This window comes from Centropristis striata, chromosome 22 (genome assembly GCF_030273125.1).
Source record: "Centropristis striata isolate RG_2023a ecotype Rhode Island chromosome 22, C.striata_1.0, whole genome shotgun sequence".
In the NCBI taxonomy this organism is placed as follows: Eukaryota; Metazoa; Chordata; class Actinopteri; order Perciformes; family Serranidae; genus Centropristis; species Centropristis striata.
The window spans coordinates 22,985,898-23,009,146 of record NC_081538.1 but is presented as its reverse complement, the minus strand read 5'-3'; the positions used below and the strand labels follow the sequence as shown (position 1 = coordinate 23,009,146).

General features: G+C 38.8%; 1 protein-coding gene across 2 annotated transcripts in view; it reads left to right on the top strand.

Annotated features, from left to right (window-relative positions):
* The window catches only part of syt1a (synaptotagmin Ia), a 228,361-nt gene that overhangs the window by 84,148 nt on the left and 120,964 nt on the right, over positions 1 to 23,249 (top strand). For both annotated transcript variants that reach the window (XM_059326244.1, XM_059326242.1), the window contains exon 3: positions 5,181 to 5,252. The gene's annotated coding sequence lies outside the window, so the exon portion shown is untranslated. The remainder of the gene's footprint in view (positions 1 to 5,180; positions 5,253 to 23,249) is intronic.

The following is a 23,249-nucleotide window of genomic DNA, read 5'->3' as shown; positions in this document are numbered from 1 at the left end:
ATATAATCCAGAAAGTCCAGTTTGTGTGACAGATTAAAGTATTTAAAAGCTTATCAGACGCCAAAAACACTGCACAACATTCGATAATACTCACAGTGAGGATTTTAAAACTCCGGGAAGTTATCACAGTGGCAGCTACGTTATCTGCTCATGAGCTTCAGCATCACAGCCACCAAACATTCTGCTGTTTTAAATCACACAGGCTGAAAAGTGGCGCACGTATTATTTCTGTGTCTCCACATCATTTATACATCTGGACCCAGCTGACATATCTGGGGCTTTGCTTTCTGCCTCGCTGCCTGTCAGAGAGGAGAAACACTCTTTTGATTGGCAGGTTAAACTCTTCAAGGTCAGCTTGCTCTACAGCTCACCCCCTCAGTGTAGATTACTGTGGTAATATCTCTCCTGTCGAGTGTCTCCCAACCCCCACCCCACCCCCCATTGACTGCTTCTCACTCTCCACTCTGATCTAAAGATTGTGTCCTAGCCTCCTCATCATGTTGTTACATAAGCTACTGCACAGGTTGTTGAGCATGGAGATTGCTGCATGTCATATTTGCCATATCTGGGACGCTGTTAGAGAAATGAATGTCATTTCTTCTGGTGATATCAGTGGGTCGGGTTGGGGGAATGGGATGTGGTTGCATGATTGCGACCTCAGAAATTGGCAAGCACCTGTCTGGGGTCTATATTCTTCACATGGATTGCATCTTTTGAAATTGGTCTTTGCCCAAGAATTTATTCAAAAAGTCTCAGCTAAAAGACAGGGTAGGCAATTTTCAGAAAAAACGAAAAAAAAACATGCCTGAATTTGAAAATACAGCCCTCCTCCAGCAGCTTCCGACTTTTTCTCGTAAGTCCTTTTCACCAGACGTGCATGGACATATGCAAACATTCATCCTGATTGTAACTGTGACTTATGGGCCTATAAAAGCCATCTCTGTAAGGTTGTGCGCATATTGAGATGTGTTGTATTGTTTGTTGCCAGATTCTCTTCTTGATAAGTCCGTCTCTCTGTTGCTTTGCAGTGTAGAAAGCTGTTGCCAATGCTGGAATAGCTACTTTTTCTGTGGGATATTCCACCATTAAATCAGGATTTCATCAGAATTATTTTTTTGCTAAGTAGGTTTTCACATACAAGGGGATTTGCTGTGGTGTATTGGTGCAAAAGTACTAAATATAAATATAGATTAAGGAAACAAGTACTAACAAGTCATAAAAAAGCAGCATAGATTAAAAAAAATAATAATATGAAGAATAGAAAAAGTCGACATACACACGACATTTAAAAAAAGAAACAACAGAAACAATATGTACAAATATCATCTGAAGGGGTGTAGCAACTGCATCTGCACTTGTAGAACAGCCAATAGAAACGCCAAAGTCAAGTCAAGTCAAATTTGGTTATATAGCACATTTAAAACAAGTAGATGAGTCGACCACAGTGCTCTAAAAAATACAGGCAACAAAAGCTACACGTATATCCAGGCAGAGGTCAAAATGAAAAAGCAAAAATTCATAAGCAACCATTATAGAAGGGGTTGCAAATTTCCAGGTAAACTTCCAAAAACTTTCCATGGGAAGTTAAGCTATGGGATTTCGGAAACATTCAAAATAAAAAAAAACATGACATTTCAACAGATGTTTTTGTAAGTAGAACTTTATCACGTTTAAATTATTTTATTGAACAATCAGTTCTTTCACAACAAGTAGGTCTCCAAAGGGGGCGTGGCCTCAGCAGCCCTGCAGTAAGCAGTGTGCTGTGTGCATGTGATTGAGGAATAGCAGATATTCAAGTGTACTTGCTTGCATGAAATCTTGAGTCAAGATTATGCTAAAATATATATTCCCAACTATATTTAAGTTCCCTATTCCGGGCCAACCTTCAATTTTGTCAATTCCCTGTTTATTCCCATTAATTCCTGTTAATTCCTGTTAATTCCCATGGAAAGTTTCCAACTTTGATTTTGCAAACCTATCAAGGGGCAAAATAAATGACTTGTGACTGTCCAAAGTTACATGCTAGATTTCCTAAAGCCAGAAAACTGAGCCAAGAGGAGGGGCACGATATGCAGAAAGATTATTATGGAATTGTTTGCCCAGTGACAACAGAAAAAACCTTCCTACTATGGCTTTAAAATCAATAAATGAAAGAAAACCAGAGATGAATTATAATAGATGATGATTTAGATGAGAGCTATAGTCTCATGCATCCAGAGACATACTAAAGCGACCAAGAGGTGGACAAATACCTCCAAGCAGACAGATATTGTTATTATGAGTCCCAGTATTTTGTGCATAAAAGTGATGAGCAGAAGGATTGGAGGAGAAAATGTGAAAACACAGCAGGAAACAGGAACTGTGTTCTATGAAGCCTCACAAAAGGGACTTGTGCAGATGGCTGCTGAAAGCCACAAAGGCAAATACTGAGTTGCTAGCGCCTAATATCACGATGACATGCTCATTGTGTTCCGATCATGGTATTTGTTATGCATGCATATTTAGCAGCTCATGTAAAATGATGATGCATCGTTGATTTCTGCACATGATTGTAATGGTGGCTTGCTGTCAGGGCAGGCTGCACTATCTGCATGTGATTTACATGTGAGAACAGCTGGAAAGTGTTGAGAGTCAATCAGTGCCCAACAGGACACAATATACAACTAATATATGATGTTATTGAGAAAAATTGAAAAGGCTGACACATGTAAACAAGCACAACATGTCCCTGTTGCTACTACTCTTACATAATGGTTGGAATCATTTCAATGGACGGAAAGGAAACAAATCACCTATTACTAAACATCAACACATTCACATTTCTCTCTGTATGTGAAATGGTATTTATTTACCTTTTCACTTTCCGTCATCATTTCTATACTCTGATAAGGCATGGCAGGTGCATTGAAATATGAATAAATATGCTGTCTGCGAATACTTTCCCCTTATACTCCTGCCAAGTTGAGGTAATGGCTTTTAATCTGTGCATCAGTTGGCCGGTAAATACACTTTTCACAGTATGAGGGGGAGAATGAATAGCAATCATCAGCAGTCGTACCGCATTTATGCAACTTGAGTGTTTTGATGGTCTCGTCTCCTCCTGAGCTGGCAGAATGATTTTCATTTCAAGTTGTGGGTACTCAGATCAGAAATGTTTGTAGATTTTGGTTAAAATGGATATTCGTAGTCACCAGAGGATGATTCAGAATGATTAAGGTAACTGATCTTGACCTTTTATCCTAAGCTAGCAAGTTTAGGAGAAGACCATAAGAGTTTCCCCTAGGTTTTACATGAATAACATTATAAACTAATTCTAATTTTGGTGATGTCAACGCCCAATCATTTGCATAAAGATTAGTAGTTGAGTCGGTTGCAGGGAGGCAGACGTCCCCCGAAGCCATAGAAAATAATTAGCCAAATAATCACAAACTCATTACAGGAACATCTTATAGCCTATTCAAGGTTTTAAAAAATGAACTAAATGAAATCTACAAAGGGAGGGAGACCACTTTGCTGGAACTGGATTCAGTAGAAATGAGAGCTATGACACTTCCAGTAGTTTATACTACTATAATGTACCACTTTCTCATGTTTCCCGAAAAAAAGATTCCGAGCAAGATCGCCAACATAACCAGAAAAACTCACTACAACTCAAATCTCACTCCTACGGTGAGACCCCGTGCTGTCGGCAGTAGACAACCAGCAGACCATTGACACATGCGTTTGCTTGTCCAGATGCTCTCATATTATACATTCACACAGCTTAGGAGTGGCGCAAAACATTTAGGCACTATGCCTTAATTACACCAGTAGGCCATAATTTACCTTTGAGCAACAACACAGTATCTCATTCACCAATGAACACATTTCTATTATATTGGTTGTGTTTATTCATTGTCCCTTGAGGATGATCCATACTCATTTTGGTATCTCTCTGAGCTTTCGTTTAGTTCTGGCTTTGGGTCATAATTTACAGACAACAGACACACCCATTGGCCAAATTTCCAGTGCATTTCTTGTGGATGTTCATCTTCCACAGAAGATAAATGATAATAATTTTGGTGGTCTTTATTACATGATTATCAGGCCCGAGTTTCCACTTAGTCACAAGAAATCTAATGGATATATTGCTTGGAAATAAACTGAACACTGACACTTCCCTGAGGATGAACTGTTTCCATTACCAAAGTCGAAACCATCAACTTGGTAGGCAAACTAATGGCTGCATTATAGCTATTAAAAGACTTTCAGAACACGCTGCGCTGTACGTTTATTGCTTTTCCAGACATAGAATATATTATGTGCTGTTTCTTACTGCCCACAGATGGGAAGGGATAGTCCTCTACTCTATTTACTTGATGTTTTTAATGCAGTTATTTGTATTCAAGCTAAAAGATCCAACAACCCAAATCCCAAAGATGTTTGTTTCTTAACGCCATCAAACAAAGTGTGCACATTTAAGAAGCTGCCAATCAACCAATAGATAATTACCTGTTCATCCCAACACTAGAATACTTTATCTTCCATTATAAGAGAAATGTAGAGCAGAGATAGTGTAGACAGAACCCAGACCCCCACATTTCCCACCATGGCTGTACTGGAAATCTTCCCACACCTCCACAGCAGGCAGCATCTGCTGGGAGGAGATCCCCAGCTGCTCTCTGTACTGGTTTTCCAACACATGGCTGGTCTCCCCCTGGCCGTTCCCTGAATATGGCCAATTGTCTGTGAAAACAGTCCATCGATAATGGATATCTGCCACCCCACCACTGACATGCACAGATTACTGAGCTGATGGAACAATCAGCAGGGGCAAAAGATGGAGGCTTGTTCATCTGTCTCTGGATACAGTTGTTTGAGCCCATTGTGCACTCATTGGACATGCAAAGCAGGTGTGTTGTCTTTGCATCGTGTACCTGCAGTTTATTCCTTTAGGCATAGTTGTAGAAGAGAAATCCTCGCTCCCAAAGACCTCCAAATGGATACAGAGTACACTTATCCAACAACCATATGTCAATTTTACTTATGTTCATTCTTTGACACTTGATTATAGGACTGCATTTAATTTTTTCTAAGGAACACCTGGCAGTACTTCCAAGAAACCTGGTGCTTACCATGAGAATAAGTGTTTTCATTCATTTGTACAAATATAGCTTTTATTTTTCATTTTTCTTTTCTAGGTCTGAGTGACTGCTGGTGATTGTGGAGACAGCATTTCAGGAAACACTGCGGCAGGCATCGTTGAGTTAAAGGTGAGTCTCTCCTCCTTTGTACCAGGTGACACACAGAGCATCTACAGTATTTCTACTGAAATGCCATATGTCTACAATGCCAGGGCTCCTATTCACTGTCAGTATCAACCTTGACCAATTCAACGATTCTTTGTACTTTGCTGCTACAGCAACTGCTATTTTTCACATCGCAGAGCTTAAATCCATACCTTATTTTGTGTAAAAATTGTTTCTTTTCAATTATGTTTTCTGCTGTTGCCATGACACGCTTCCTTCCCTGTGAAGATGATTTCACATTCTTAAATAGCTTTTTTATTGTTGTGTTATTGTGCTTGGATGGTGGATATTATGCTGTTCATGTTTTATATTTCATTGAGTATTTTAATGGACCATAAAATGCGAAACATCATTAATTTCCTTCAGTGATTTTGGTAAAAACAGTCTTCCAAATACAAAGTAACAGTGGGTGTTTTAGAATATATTTTATATTAAACAGGGTTCAACTTTGATGTTTTTTTTCACTCGACTGGTTGAACAAGTGGATCAGAAACTTAGATGAAGCCTTTTTTTATTTGCCCCTGTACAAATTGTTTTACTCATCAGTAGTTATTAAATAATAACAGTGCAACCAAGATGCCGTCATCTCTTGTTATGGCACTCTAGCAATGAGTGTAGTTGGACTTTTTCTCTCACATAATTTTAATTTCAGTATGTTTCAGTTCATGAACTTTGTCTTTACCAAGCGACAACCTCCGGGGCTCAAAAGTGAAGCTAATGTGGAAGTGCCAAAACCTGCAGTTCCTCCACTGGCCACTTGAGGCTGGCTCCAAAAGGGAGTCAGTCCTTCTTGACACATGTTAGAATGCCCAAACTTTCAGCAAAAAAACAAAAAGATTATAGCCTAATACAAAAAACTTTAGTGTATGTGGCTTATTTCTTTCTTTAGGACAACTGAGGGGAATTTTTGTGAACTCAAAAGTTGATATAAGAGTGTGGCTTCTTTGAGAGACAGGCAAGCCCCATCACTGATGGCTTGCTTCACCACTGCCCCATCTCTTTAACCTTTCTTAGAGAATTTTTGGGCATTTTTCATGCTTTATTGGATAGTGACAGAGAGAATGGAAGGGGGAGACATTAAGCAAAGGGACCTCTGCCTTAGTGATGCGTACTTTAGCAGTGTGAGCCACCGGGACGCCCCTTTTCACCTTTCTAGAATTAGCCGGGAGTTAGGAGTAGTCGGTTAGGAGCTACCCACTATGAGCCTCATTTCAGCTCTTCAGAAACCAATGGGTGATGTCAAGCAGACTAAATCCCCATTTAAGATAGTCGTTGGTCTTTACCTGCCCCCATTTGCTCGAGATGTGCAATTCTCAACAGAGATGAGAAGACAGCAAGATCCCTTAGCTTCTTCCACCATGAGCTCCTGGAAAAATCCTCAAGCAAGTGAGTTGCCAGATTTATTGGCCCAATGTGGCATTTTACTTTCCCTAGGCAACCAGGCAATTCCTATTGCCGAACCCTGTTAAAACAGAGTATTGTGCAGATTGTAGAGAGTATGAAGGATGACGTGTCGGAATCTTTTCTACACAATCCACTTGGCAGAAAATGCAACAGCATATGCTGAAAAGTTACTTGCTCCGTGTGGAATCACTAAAGCTGCTTATTTGTATATTTTGCTGGTTTGATTGAAGCTTATTTGACTGGAACATCCTCCGCCCAAACCCGAAGTGTACTATAAACTCACAAAGAGGCTGACGCTGTGAATACATGAATAGATAATTAGCAGATCTTCTTTGACCCTCGAGGACAATGCTGAAGCTATGGTTGTGCCCACTGTTTATATGCAGTGTTTGCAAAACCAGAGAGCTGCATTGTTATGCAGATTGTTCTCTGCCAGGCGTAGCTGTGCCGATGGATCAGTTATGGGTCCAATACATATAGTTCTGAATAATGTCTTATTGATTTTGCCTTATCTCAGAGGGGAACAGAATCACAGGCTGACTGTGCACCACATCCACCTGTCATCGAACAAGCCGTGTTATCAGGAGAGAACGAAAAACAAGATGAATCATTTGTCGTCTGGGAATCTGGTGGCAACTGTTTTTCATGCTGAATACTAAGTACAGAGGAAGACTTGGGGCTTTGTTGTTTCCTATCAGCACATGCCCACATTAATATTGATATGTAAATGTGTTAAAGTCACATGTACAGTTTGTAGTCGGAACAAAAAGTCCTCTTCATATCTTGCTTTCATGGCCAATTAGTTTTGTTGATGAACAACTTGTACAGAAATAACATTTTTGTAAATCACAAACTTCATGACTTCATCATTCATTCCCAAAGTCATACAGTACAGAATCAGCCTATTAAACTGCCCCAGAAACACATAATAAAACTAATTTATAGAATTAGAGATTTGGAATCACTGAACTTAGAAAAAAAAACTCTGTTTTTTTTTGAGTAATTCATATTTTGGTTTGTTTTTTGGGGTGATTATTTCTGTTTTAATTAGTATTTTTCCCCTCTTTTTCTGACTAACTTTTTTCCATTTTTATGAGTAATTTTCCCCCCGTTTTTTTCTGACAATTTTATATTAGGTAAGGTACCCAGTGTCTTAAACCCAGATCAAAGTAAAACTTGATTAAACTAAACAAGCCGGTCATGTTTGCTTCCATTAAATCGAGCTCTCAATAAAGGAATGAATGCGTCTATTGTTGCTCTCTAAACTGAAAAAAAAATTACCCCGAAAAACAGGGGTGAAAAAATTACCCCGAAAAACAGAAAAAAAATTGTTAGAAAAAACAGGGGAAAAATTACTCAGAAAAATGGAAGAATACCACGGGAAACAGAAAAAAATACTCATTTAACCCGAAAAACAAACCACAGATTTTTTTTTTCCAAGTGAATACAATATGTTTCCGTAATATCACGATATATATTGTTATCAAGAAATAACATGAAATAATAATATTTTGGCCATATTGCTATCAATATAATTGCCTCAAGGTATAATATAATATATTAAAAAGACAATTAAATGTGACTGACAAGGAGCTTGGACACATCTGTTTCATACCTGTTAATTACCTCGTATGTAGATAATTATCAACTGACCCTTTAATTGTTACTTTGCTGAGCATGCCTACAGTCTAAATATAACAGATGTTTTCGAGCGCACACATGGTCTATGATCCTCAAGTGTCTCATTTAAAATGCAAGGGATGTAAAACAGTAAAACGGTGCATTGAAAGTGATTAGAGTTATCAGAGCTTGCATTTCCCGCTGGCGGTTATACATGCTGACTTTGGCATATGGCTTTGGATATCACCTGGTTGTTTAATTCGTATTTTACGCCAGATTCAAACCTGTCCACTCCTCCCTGCCCTGTCAAACGCCATCCTCTCCTTCTACACTTCTATGTTAAAGTCTGCATTCAGCCGCCCGGTGCTGGTTCAGGCAGGGTTCAGTGGCTATTTACCGAGGCATTGTGAGTGATTCTGGCCTTGTTAAATCCTATTTTGTTTTGTGAGCGTGGAGCTCAGCCTCCTCCAGGCCTGCGAAGGTGGAGGACAAGCCGGCATGCCGACTGGGGACCCAAAGAGCAGTCCAATTTTTCATCCTTATTGCTCGTGACATATCCAAAGTGGCAGAGCGCCGTCCACCGAGAGACAGAGGAGGAAAAAGTGAGAGGCATGCAGCTTAGATGGACTGGGAGGAGTATATCTCCACTTCTTCTTTCTGTAGTCCTGAGCTCGCCCCCAATTTTCTTTGCTTAAACAATGCAATCCGCCAGGGCAGACAAGGTTAAAATACGAGTCCCAGGGCTCCAGCCTCTCTGCGACTTACTCCACCTCCAGGCTTGTTAGTTTAGCCAGAGAATAAATGCAGGTTTGAAGCTCACAAACAGAGAATGGAGAGTGTATTAGTGTCTGACTCACTCCGTGACACTGACGAAACGAAGATGTTACACCCATCTTCTTCTTCTACTCTTTCAGCACGGCTCTGTACAAGCCGGAGCTTCCGTCGCACACGGCTCATTTTTCCTGGGGATGTTCAGTCACTTGTAATATTTGTTGAAACCATCTGTCATTTTAATCACAAATGAATTGCTCCTCTGTGGGTAATTTTAAAAATAACTCCAGTGCAAATTACACACTGTATTTTGGTAAAGGCAGATTTATGTTGATCAAATAAACTGTCAGAATTTCAGTCATTCAGTTTAGTTTTTGGTGTCATTACTGTAGTTATAAAATTTAAATTTTCTGCATTAAAACGACTAGGTCTATGGTATAGATATGGTTGAGTTGTACACTTACATCATCTCAAATATTTCCAGCAATTTTCAAAACCTGAAAAAGTCTGTAATTGTAAAAAAGTTGCCTTTAAATGACGTCACATCACCTTTGTGCATGCATCAGTGTTGTAGCTTCCTGCCAGAAGTTGTTGTAATTTGACTTTTTATCCAGTTCGAAGCCACATTTTTACGATTCACTTTGTGGTGATTGTTTCTTTAAAAATATAATAAGCACGGTTTTAGCTGCTAACACTAAGCATGCTTTATTGAATAGTGACAGAGAGAATGGAAGGGGGAGACATGCAGCAAAGGGACCTCCGCCTTAGTGGTACGCACTCTACCAGTGTGAGCCACCGGGACGTCCCTCTTTAACCTTTCTTGAATTAGCTGGGAGTTAGCAGAAGTCGGGCACTTCCCCACTTTGAGCCTTACTTCAGCTCTTCAGAAACGTATGGGTGACATCAAGCAAACTACGCTGATATTTGAGACAGTCTTTGGTCTTTACTTGCCACCATTTGCTCGCAATGTGCAATTCTCAACAGAAATGAGAAGAACGCAAGATCAACTTCCACTATTTTCAATGTGATTTGAGAATCAACAAAAGTTAATCCGCAATAACTGTCAAGATCACTTTTATTCAGCAGACAGAAAAGTAGCCACTTATAATCTGCAGCCTAACTCTAAGCCTAACACTAACCCTAACTTTATCCTCAGCCAACTGAATAGTACAGAACAGAAAGCAAAAACACAAAGGCAATCTGTAGACAAAAAAGCTCCAGCTCACTGTCCCCAAAACATTTTATACTTTAGCTTGAACAATCCAGATGCTGCCCATTGGCCTGCGACTCAAAACAATACCCCTTGCCCCCCCTCATTCTGATGTGTGGAGTTTCACTCCCTGGGCATATTTCCAATCAACTAAATGCAGTTGCTCAAGTGTTATTTCCCCAAAGATATGATCTTACGCAAAAGGGGATTTTTAAGTACTTAAGATTTTACGAGAGGCTTTACGAGAGTTTACGAGAAGCCACTCCTCAGAACACCCAGTCACTGTTATGATAACAAAAAGGAGAGATTATACTACTGCCAGGTTATTCAGACACGACAAAAGTTCACCAGTTCAGAAATGAGGACAGCACTTTATGAAACAAACAAAACACTTTACTGAGAGACAGAAACCAGATGTTAACAGTTTCATAAATTTTCTCAAAAACATTTTTTATAATGAAATGAGGCTACAGCAACTTTCTACATCTTGGTTGTTTCAACTATATATTTTAACCACATGAAGGATTTTAGTCAACTGAAGTCTGGATCTTAAATTGTCAGAGAAAAAAGTTAAGCTAATCAGCTTTTTCCCTTAACATTTGGAAGACTTAGGTCTACATATTTGGTGGGTTGGTGTTGGTGTTGGGAGTCCTCCACCCAGAAAATATTTACATTTTTCAATTAAAAATATGCAATTTCATATGATTTTGGAACATTGTTGTTACCATATCTGCACACAAAACATATGGCAAAACTATTACAGATAATAAAGAAACTAAAAGTTGTCCTCTGGGTACCAGCAATTGTTAAATATGCAAAAAGTTATTTTTGACCCTTTTCACATTGTTTTTACATTAATTCGGCTTAGTTGGTCCTTAAAAGAGCTTGGGCCTTATAATCGTGGAGAAAATGTTGCAGCACCACAGGGATATCCGTTGTCCACCAAACAGCATGGGATAAACCCAGATTTTTAACATGAAACTGTTTTATTCAGTGTTTTTACCAGTTTTATTCACCTTGTCAGTTTGTTTTGGAGAGGCAAAGACCTCTACAGATAATTCTGTTCCCAGTAAAAACCTCTTGAACGACGAACACTGAAGGAATCCTAACCAGGAGAAGCTGACTCCAATGATGGCGATGCTGATGAAGACAACAACTCCCATGATCCCTTGCCACAACGTCACCAAACTGTCTCTTTTGTTATTGTTTTGATTGAGACATCCTTAATGGCAGAAAATTACATATTTTGCGTTAAATCTCATGTCTGAAGTCATCATCATGTGGATAAATAACAAGATCTCCAACCTAAATGACAGAATAGGCAGTTTGTCAAAACCACCCTTAGCGACAAATATGAGCGTTTGTGAAAAGTGGCTCACGGTACAGTGGAGTGTCTAAAAATAGCACTCATGTGATTATACATAAAAAAGGCTGCAGTTTCTGTGAATTTAGGCTACAAAACCACTGATGTAGGTTTAGGGCAAAATACTTCCTGGTTAGGCGTTATAAAAGACAGTTTAAACATTAAATAAATGTACGTAATTGGGATAAGTTCAGTGATTTAATAAAGGAAATAAACACAAATCAGAACTTGAGGCCCAACAGGCAGGGGGACGGAAAATCCAAAACCAATAAGATTTCCAACCTAAACAACAGAATACATCGTTTGACAACTCCACCTATAACAATACATAATTATACAAAGTATAATAAAAAAAAATAAAAAAAATAATAATAAAAAGGCTGCAGTTTCGTTGAATTTAGGCTAAAAACATGGACCCAGGTTTAGGGTAAAAACTTCTTGTTAAGGCGTTATAAAAGACAGTTTAAACAGTAAATAAATATACATAAATCTTGAAAGTGAAGATTTACCCGTTCTCCTGGGTGAAAGTCCACCATTTGTTCGACCCATCCACCCAATCTCAATCCTTACCACAACGTCAGCAAGATATAGGCGGTGGATAGTCTTAAACATAAATATGAGTAATAAAATTGCTGCCTATTTAAACGCCCTTTATTGATGATTTCTGAGGGGAGACCAGTCTTGGATAAATCATGATTCAGATGTTATTCTCTATTTAATACTGGTCCTAAAAGGTGTTTTTGTATGAAATTCAAGTGTTTTAATTGAAATCACTACAGCGTGTATTTTCTTGCAGTGATTCTGAATTGATTAAAGCAGACTGTGGATCAGTCCTGTCACATGCAGGCAGCGTAGTGATGGAGGACTGTGAAGGGCACTGTCAAGGTGACTTCTCAGAGTGTTGGATGGGGGGTGGGATCCTTGGTTGGAGGGGTGTGACTTCACTGAGCCTACGTGACCGGGTACATTCTCATGACAGAATTCCCCTCCACCCCCACAACCCCACAACCCCTCCACCCTTTCTCTTTGAGATTAAGATCTCTTGTTGTAATTATTGCTCCGTGAGGCGGCCTAATTCTGCCAAGTCGATAGCATCGCACCCGTCAGGTGCCATAGAAGATATCTGGCGGCAGCTGTTCATGTCCTCTACATGTTCCAGTGGGCTGCAGTGGAAAGTAATGGCAACGATATGTGATACATGTGTGTTGATCGACTGGCTTCTGGAGGGCTGCCAAACCACACGCTCCCCTTCGCTTCCTTCCAGGAAGTAGAAAAGATGATGAAAAAATGGGGGAAAAATTGACAACCTCTGGGTGTCTGGGATTTTTAACACCGGATGTACAATAAGGGCATCAATCTTCCACCGCAGTCCCAAGAAACATATGGCTGGCTGCTTTCCCCCCCAAACACAGGTGCTTCAGTCAGTTCTGCCTAATGAGCAATCGTGTTGCCATGTACTGTAGTATCTGGGGCTCACGCCTAACCAGACTGCTCTCATCAGCACGCAGACAGGCTTCATATGCACCAAAATAACTTTGTCAGGATTCATTTCTCTAAAGAAAAGTTTCTCAGAAAGATTAACTGTGCAGGTATTAGACTAACACCAGAACTATAAGAAGTGAGAGACACAGATTATATCAAAAAGCTGAAAAATGCATTAATGATTTGCTGCTTTTCCTTGCCTTATATGATAGGAAGGATACAATTGATATAAAGTCCCCCTGTTCAGCATTTATAAGCAGAATATAAACATTTAATAAACGGTTTATAACAGGTTTAAGATACAGTAAAACATGGTTTTATTAATAAAAAAGCATAAAATCGTTCTTTATATCATTTTTTATAACATTCTACAGAAATAAATATGCATATATATATATATATATATATATATATATATATATATATATATATATGTACATTTATGTATGTGTATTTTTTCTCCTCAACTTTACCCCAATTTTCTGTTAACAATTTCAAATATGTAAGTACCTAATTGATTAATATCTTGTGATTGTGAGGGAAAGGAGTTGGGATTTAATACATTTGCACTTCTTCCCACCTCTTTTCAGACATGAAAACTGATTTATGCAGCGTTTTATAATTTCTTTTGTATTAGGCTTTTCATTGTTTGAAACTGTAACTTTGGGCATCAAAGTCGCATTTACTCACATAAACACCTGGTAGAACTGCCAGCACAGTTTAGAGAAGTTGTCTTGTGTTTCGTGCCATCTTCCAGCTCTTCTGATGAGCCTTTGTAGAGTCTACTGATCAGATAATCCAACAAGATCTCCAACCTAAACGACAGAGTAGACCATTTGTCAATACCTTTTGTTTTTCCAGAGAAACTACCTGAATTCATCAGACACTGGTTTATCTGTTCACTTTGGTGGCTTGGTGGCTGAAGAGAGTGAAGTCAATGAATTTCCTTTAATGGTCGAGGAACGGCAGGAAATGAATTACATTAGGAGTGAAAGCAACGGGGGGAAACCACCTGACTGATGAGGAATTATTGCTTTTGTTCATTTATTTAATTAAATAATACTATGGATATTATAAGCTATATAAAGTATATAGTGAAGGAAATATAGCAGCAGAAACAGTAGCAGCCCCCTTTTTGATTGACTCCCCTTATGGAAGTGAATATCCCATTCATTTACTTCATCATGAAGCTTTTCATTTCTAGGTTTTAGAATTCGTCTCCTGTTTTACCTCCCGATTAGTTTCACCTGTGTGTCATTACGCTGTGTATTAAGCCTGTGTGCTGACTTTCCCTGTTGACAGTTCATCCTTCGTCTCTCCTCATTTAGCTTTTTTCTTCCTTGTGGTTCTGCTTTATCCCAGTGTTTCCCAGTGTGTGTGTTTGATTTGGGATTATTGGATTTCCCTTTGTCTCCCCAGTGTGCTCCAGTCCAGCCTTGGTTTTCTTGTGGATTTGCCTTCTTAGTACTTAGTGCTCCTTGTGTTTTGCAGAGACTGGTCAAAATGACCCCCATAGGTTGTTTGTACAGGCAGCAGAATACGACCCATATTTACCATTTGAGACTGCCCTCCACTATCCTCTAGCGGCCTTAGTAAAAAGCGCAGAAGTTGCACTCTGAGCAGGTGGATGGGTCGGACAGATCTCAGACTTTCACCCAAGGGGTTTATGTCCCATGTGGAAACAAAAGTAAACAAAGTGGTTTTAAGGACACTGAATATACATGTATCACGTTTTTAAGTAATTATTTAGCTAGCTAGATATGAGAAAAGAATAACAAACAAGAACTAAGAACTAAATATGTACCCTAGTAAGGGCAGCATTTATATATATAAAAAATACATTTTTTTAAAAACTATATTGATACATGCAATATGGTCTAATTCCATATCACATTAAAAAATATATCTATATATATCTATGTATACTGTAGTACTGTAATTTCCCAGCTTGGGATAAATAAAGTATATCTATCTATCGATCTATCGATCTATCAATCAATCGATCTATTGCCCAGCCCTACGTGTATGTATAATTACATGCGCGCAATTTTTAGAACGCTCCGCTCTGCACCATGAAACACTCATATGTTGTTATGGGTGGTATTGACGAACAAAGTATTCTGTTGTTTAGGTTGGAGATCTTGTTGGTTTTGGATCTTCCGTTTCATTCTCTTGCCTGTTGGGCCTCAATTTCTAATTTTGGAAGTTTATTTCCATTATTAAATCACTTACCTTATCCAGCCTGCCTCCCCGTGTGATTCTCTTTTTGGGTTCAACCTGTTTACGGGACTGTCTGGGAGAGTCAAGATATTGTGGCTAATAATTAAAATCCTGATCAAGAATTTTCATGGCATTTCCGCTCACAGAACCTCACTGTTAATCTCTTTTGCTTTATTCTTTGAGTTTAGGTTGCAGGGGAAACAGGCTCAAAAACAAGCACATTTACTGTATCAATTTGGAGAATTGCCAACATTTAAATCCCATATTTATATTTGCTAAGTAGCCTAAGGACGTCTTAATGTTTATCTTACTTATTAGCTGTTACTTAGTTAAAATGTGTATCATGTACCCCCGAAACCCGCCCCCTCAAAACATTTGGTCCAAAGGAAACACTGAGTAAATTATGTATTGTGATGCTGCCATCCTTGGCTAAGAATGTAGCTCTGTGTTTGAGCCTGATGTGGTTTAGTTGAGTGTGTGTAGGTGAGTCCACATTCATATGTCACCATGCATTTGTGTCTGCATGGATGCTACAGGATGTAGGTAAAGGTGTGGGATGTTGTCTTCCTGCAGCAGCTTATAGATCTATAGTGGTGCAGCTTAATGTCGGGTGACTGTCACGGTTTTGGCTGCACGAGTTGAGAAATGAATGCATTTAAGGAAAATACCCAAAGCTTTTCGTGACATTTAGTGCAACGCTGTATGGACTTTACACATGCAGCAAATGTGAGATGACATTTCTGCATGAGAGTTGTTTTTGTTGTGCGTGTTTACATGTCACTTTGAGCAGAAGAGTGAGTGCTGTTTAATGGTGGATCGTGACTCTCCTGCCTGTGTGGGAGCGGCTGCTACTCCCACGCATCTCTCTCTCTCTCTCTCTCTCTCTCTCTCTCTCTCTCTCTCTCTCTCTCTCTTGTTTCCCTCTCTCTCTCTCTCTGAATCCACCAGTCTTTAACCTCAACTCATTTCTCACTTCACCACAAATCTACTCAAAGTGAAAAGTTGATCCCTGATGGAAGTTCCACGTCAGTAGAGCTCATTTCAATCATGCCCAAAATTACACCACTTCACATCTGTTGCGCTGTCAGAAATCACAGGGTTAACTCATATTCATTGCTCGTAAAAACATACTGCAACATAACGTATGCCCTCCCAAGCGCTCACGCGTGCATGCCATATTCCATATGTGTGATAAGAAACACACGATATATGTTTCCTGATGATGCTGCGTGACTCAAATCATACAGAAAAATACATTTACATCGAACATGATGCATAATGCATGTGATAGCCTCTCAGGTTTTTCAATTTATATGCTAAAAATGAGCACAAAAGACAGCGATTTCCGATGACGACGCAAAAACAAATTGTGCATATTCTGAAATCTCCCCTCCCGCTGACCTTGGAGGCTCTGTGTGGCCGGGCAGTAACGGGGGTTGCAAAGGTAATTTAATTACCAGACCCTCCACGGGCAAGGGTAATTACTGCTCTCTAAATCCCCGCTAATCCCCCTTCTGAGTCCCCAACACAGACTCGGCCCGGGGCGGTGTAACAGGCGGCGCTGGCTTCTCGATCCAGTCCCAGAAAGGGGCCCTCCTCCTGAAAAAAAAACACTCACACTGCTCCTGTCTGCATGAAGATGATCCTCTGTGGCTTGATTCATGTAAGATGTCCACTCTGTACTCTACTGTGTGTCTGTTTTAAGGCTCCAGTCATAAGTCCCAGTGAATTCCTCTCACGTTGCTCTCTGTGTGTGAGTCAAGAGGACTCTCCGGTCAAAAAGGCCACTCATCGCTCCATAAGAATGTCGTAATTATCACTGCTGGGTTGAATAAGATGTGACCTCCGTGAGGAGCAGCGCCTGGTGACTGGAGTTAGAAGAGAGAGAGAAAGAGAGAGAGGGGATAAAGGAGGATGAGAGGACATTATCCAGAAAACAACTGGAGTTATCAACATTCCCTCTGCTGAGTTTGACATTAGATGCATGTAATAAACTGATAAAAAAGTTAACTTATTTAGAAATATTTGGTTATACTTCAGGGTTGGAAGCGTGTAAAAAATTGCACTAATTCCATATTAAGCCAAACAGAACAAGTGAAGACAATAATGGGAAGATATATGGAGCCAAATACTTAATATGTAATTAAGTAAACAAAGTAAAGGGGATAAAAACTAGGCAACTCAAACAAAATGGATCCAAACACCAACAAAACCATAAAAACCAAAAAGAACTAACAAGGGAAAAAAGCGTGGAATACGACATCAAGTGAACTGGTGGGTAAAGATGTCAAACTGGACTCAACAGCAACTACTGAGTGGAACATAATGAGACTGAAAGAGCCCATAAAGGAGAGTGTAGCGACTCATGTCAACTTGGTGACCGTAATGCACCTCTACGCTGATATTCCAGCCGCCACTAAAAAACATAGAAAAACAACATAAAATGTTTTCATATTTTTATTTTTGTTGCAGTTGCTGTTTGTAGGTTTCTTAGAGACAAACTCTAATTTCTCATCTCGTCACTCACAAAAACGGGAACTTTTTAGTCAACAAACGCAACTTACACCACCTCAACTTTGGCTCATTAAACCATTTGTAAAAAAACTTGTTTTTATGTTACTCATATTGTTATATTGCACCATGATAACATGATTGACAGCTGTAATACTGCACAGACTCCAAATGTGCAAGACAGCAGCTGCCATACCCGGCATACTTCAAATTTGTACAGTGGGTGAAAGAGTTGCCATGTCCTCCATCTTTATACACAGTCTATGGTCCAGACAAGCCAGTTTCAGCTTTATTTAGCTGTGTCCCATGCTTTACAAAGGTCTTTGTACTGTTCCTTTTTTTCTATACTTTACACATCTGTTGATCATTTTTTAAATCATACTATTGTTTTTAGATAAAATACCTTTCAGAGAGCAGCTTTTTATTTCACCACAGTGTAGATGTCAAAGTGGGGACACTTAAAGCTGCAGGATCAATGTTTAAACACAACAAACACTAACTATGAGTGATGCGAAAGGTGCGATTATAGTTATAACCTTACTCTGCAGTTTCTTCAGCTTTACGATGATTTTTAGCATCTTTCAACTAATTGTTTAGGTTTTACAGCCGGCAGCACTTGTCTTGTTTCCAGCCACAGCGGGAGCTGCTAAAAAAAAGCTCTAAAGTATGCTTCCAACCCAGCATCAAATGGCAGACAGACAAAGTTAGGGATTAGGTAGTGAACATGGTGGAGCATTTAGGAGCTTCAGAGAGAGAAAGTTGGTGATAACAGAGATATAGGGAGGGGAAATGTTGGAGAAACACGACATTGGCAAATGGAGACTAATGCTGCTCCCATGCTGAATGTGTTTATCTATTACAGGTTTAACCTGCACTGTAAAAGGACAAAACAAATTTGCTGTATTATTTTACCTAGTTTTTCTTGTTTTTTTCTGCATTAAATGCAAATATCCAGCCTGTTCTCACATCAAAAATGTCATTGAAGTTTGCGTGTACACAGGCTGCGAAAATCGAGTTAGGTCATCTTGCTGATGTATTAGTGATTGACAGCCAAGCTAACTACAAAAGGGCGGTGGTCGATGGGAAAAAACAACAAAGTAAAACATTTTTAACTTAAATTACATTGTTTACATAAGTCACGTGAATCGTTTACGTTCATGTTTTTGAACGTAAGTTACGTTTTTTGCGTAAATTGTGGCAATCACGTGACCCTTAACTACTTAATTTCTGGCATTTTCGTACATTTATTTACTGTTTGAACTGTCTTTTATAACGCCACATGACATGACCACCATAAGTAATTGCTCAACAGAAAGGTGTTCTGTCCCGATAGCCCCAGCTGCATACTGTCCACTTTCCCAATGTTTAAGAAAGGATGGGGGCAAAGAATAACATTGAGCAAGAGCCTGGAACACTAATACTGTATGTTCAAGGCTAACAGCCAAAATGAAGTAGACCAGAAAGCATGTGTTATTCTCTTTCTGGTATTTTATGAAGCTCCTGATTTAATATGAATAAAATCAAGTGATGTCATTTTTCTTACACAATATATATATATATATATATATATATATATATACATATAAAAGGGTGTGTGATGTGTTTTTTCCACAAAAGTAAAATGTTTTTATAAAAAATGGTGAAAAGTCTGGCAGAAAAGTTGCCAAACACATCATATTAAAGTAAAAAAAAAAAGTTTTATACATAAAAGAATAATATAAATGTAAAAAAGGATAGTAGTAAATAAGTACAGTAAATATACATATTTTTACTGTACTTATTTACTACAATCATTTTTTATATTTGTATTATTTCGTATGTATAAAAACTTTTATATATATTTATATATATTAATAAAGACATTTACTGTGCTTATTTACTATTATCCTTTTAAAAAATATATTTATATTATTTATACATTTATTTTTATTCATTCATTCATTCATTCATTACCATTAACCGCTTATCCGCATTCGGGTCGCAGGTCACTGGAGCCGTAAATAAGTGTTTGGCAACTGCTGCCAGACTTTTCACCATTTTTTATAATTTTACTTTTTAAAATTTTTATAAATATTTATTTTAACCTTTTTTTACTTAAAAAAAAATGACGTTGTGGTTTTGTTAGTCAGGGTTACGTTATCATCGCAACGTTGCATATTGTTCCAACAAAGCTACTTGTTGTGCATTAAAAGATGCCCCAACATCTGAAACGTTACATATTGAGAAAGTAAATACCCACAATTGTCACAATACCAGAAATTTCATAGTTGAGTGTTATTCCCTAACTCTTGATATCCCAGCAGCTCCTCGGTCTTCCTCTGCCCCTCCTGTAACCCCAGATGCCAGCCAAACATCTGTGTGACATCAGTGTCATTGGCAAGTGTTCCTGACCCGAGCAGGTGTTGTGTGTTCAATTGTGTGTACTGTATGTCTGTTGGTGCACGTATGCGTAGGAGTTTGTGTACAGTGAGTGAGAGAAGCCGGCTGGTGGTGTTGGTGGTGAAAGGAGCCACCTGTGTGTATTGAAAAGAGTTCTCTGAATATCTCCATATTTGAACAGCCACTTATCCACAGATAAAGCTGTAAGTGATTCGTGGCAGCTTCCTGCCTGCAGTAGAGAGAGAGAGAGATTAAATGAGAGCATCAGTAATTAGGGCTACTTTTCTCCATTTGGAAGTGCATGTCTCTGTCTTAGAAAGAATTAGTGCTGGATCGTTGGGTGGGCCAAAGCAATACAATGAGAATGAATTAAAGGGGCAAAAAGTTCGATTTTTACAACCCAATGCCACAAAACATATCTGCAGGGATTTGGAAGCTGATTTTGTGAATCAAAGTGGTGCCAAGTGCTGCGTGCAGTGGTGACAGTATTTTTGTGCTACAAATGAAACATGAATGAATGAAAATGAATGAATGAATGAAAAATAAATCTATCTTCATACACTATTAGTAGGTGTCATCTTCTTTTGTCTTAGACTAAAGACTCCACCTTGATTATGGCTGTCATGATGTCATATTTTCACTGTTTGATTATTGTTCCCAAAGGAGTCCGGGATAACGGTACTATTCGGATATCTATAGAAATTGTAAAATTTATCTTTAACTTTGTTTATTGTGCATTTTCTGTAAATGAAATCCCAGAAATACCAGTGAAGGGAGCTGTAGGAGTCTGTAATGATGTAACTGATAACTAAAAAGGCGGAGGACAATGTTATCATATACTCATAATTAACATTACATTTTTTAAATATGTTGTTTTCAGCTTTCTACTTCACAACAGTATAGTTATGAATTTTGAGACACTTATAGCTGCAAAATCAATATTTTTATATAACAAAAAATGGATGGATGGATGGGTGGATTGAAGGGTGGATGGATGGATGGATGGATGGATGGATGGATGGATGGATGGATGGATGGATGGATGGATGGGTGGATGGATGGATGGATGGATGGGTGGATTGAAGGGTGGATGGATGGATAGATTGGTGGGTGGGTGGTTTGCACATTAAAGAAAATATATTTTAGCATGTTAAATAGGGAAATAGGTTGTAGCAAGTGTAGTATCAACAAAAACATCTTGTTTTTTTCCAACTCGTCAAATATTGATGTTCTTGTCTTTCTGCTAAATGTATCTAATATATCTAAAAGTACTCACATCGGCCCATTTAATACCCTTTACAAGCAATGACTCTCTATATCCAATAGTCCTGTTTCCCATGTTTCCATGAGGAAACCTTTATGGAGAATAGCAAGTGGAAAATATGCTCCCAAGGACAGATAATGTCTCTTTTAAAATTGAATTCATGGAGATATTGAAAGTCCAGCGGTCACCTTGTTTTCCATGCATGATGCAGGGGCTCTATTCTCTTATCAGGAAAATGTCCCTCATCCTTTTGCACGAACATACAGTGTTCCACTAATATAAAGATACGCCGACGACTTAATTACTTCTCCTGATATTGAGCAGTGTAAAGGACGGGGGTTTGGAGCTGTGCCAGTTTCAACAGCATGTCAGTCCAAGTCAAAGAGAGTCTTCAGAGTTATTTAGTGATCTTTTACTATTACAAATACCATAAACATTTTTTTTTAGTTGTGTGGATTACTTACAAAAACCACTTCCTGTTTTAAAGCTTTACATCCCCTCTCTTGGTGGCTGAAAGGGACTGGCTGTTTGCGCTGTCCAAAGGTTACCATTCAAATGCTCCTGACATTTGGAAAATTGTCCTTTTTGTTCACCCATCTCCCTTTATTTCACCGCCTTTTTCCTTTAAATGCCATTTCGCCCTTTTCAGTCCACTTTCACCTCGTTGATCCCTTTTCCTCTTTTTTTTCCCCTTTCTTGTTCCATTAAGGTTCACCACTGGCAGTCTCCTGGTTTGAAAGTTTCTTTTCATATGGCTTGTTCATTTCATTTTAAAGTTGCAGTTGAAAGAGGGTGGAAAGTGGTGGTTGGGTTTTACAGTATACTGCACTTAGAAGGAGAGTTTTGTTAAAATTCAAAAGGTATTGGCAGAATTAACTGCTTTCTGCTTTTAGGTAATTTCGATCATAATGTTTCATTGTTTCTTTCTCAGTCAGTGGCCGATATGATCCCTACTGTTTTTGTCTCTGTCCTGATGTTAAAGGGATAGTTCCAATTTTTTGTGGGGGTTTTTCTGTGGGAGGAAGCAGTGGCAAACCATATTTTAGCAACTTAAAAAGAAAAACAATATCAGTTTAAGTGTATGCTGTATTTAGAATATTTTCACCATTTTATGTTGCCATGAGACAGCCCTGTTTAAGTTTACATGGGGGAAACTGAGGCAGTTATCTATGCTCTCTTCAAAGCCACCAGCCTCCAAAAACAAAATTTCTTTGCAGATCATGGGAGTTGCCAAAAAGTCCTCCAACATAAACAGCAGAAAAGGTTGTGTGTAAGTCCAACAAATTACGGCATGCGGCACATGTGTACGGTCCGCGGTTTTAGAAAATAGGCTGTGGAGTAAGTTCAGGGCAAAAAACTTCTGGTAAGGCGTTATAAAAGACAGTTTAAACAGTAAATAAATGTACGTAAATGCCGGAAGTGAAGTAGTTAGGGTCACGTGACTACCGCAAGTTACATTCAAAAGTGTGATTCACATAACTTACGTAAAGAACGTAACTTAAGTTAAAAATGGTTTACTTTTGTTTTCCCTTTTAAACTTCGCTTGGCTGTCAATTACTACTATGTCAGCAAGATGGCGGCGGACGCATTACAGCAGACGGTGAAGTGCGTAAATATAGCTAGTTTTTTCGATGCCTACACACAACCATTATTGATGTTTTTGACAGGAGAACAGGCTGAGGTTGCTGGTGTACTGCTGCCTCAGTCATTGATATTATTTGTATTATTGTGTGACTA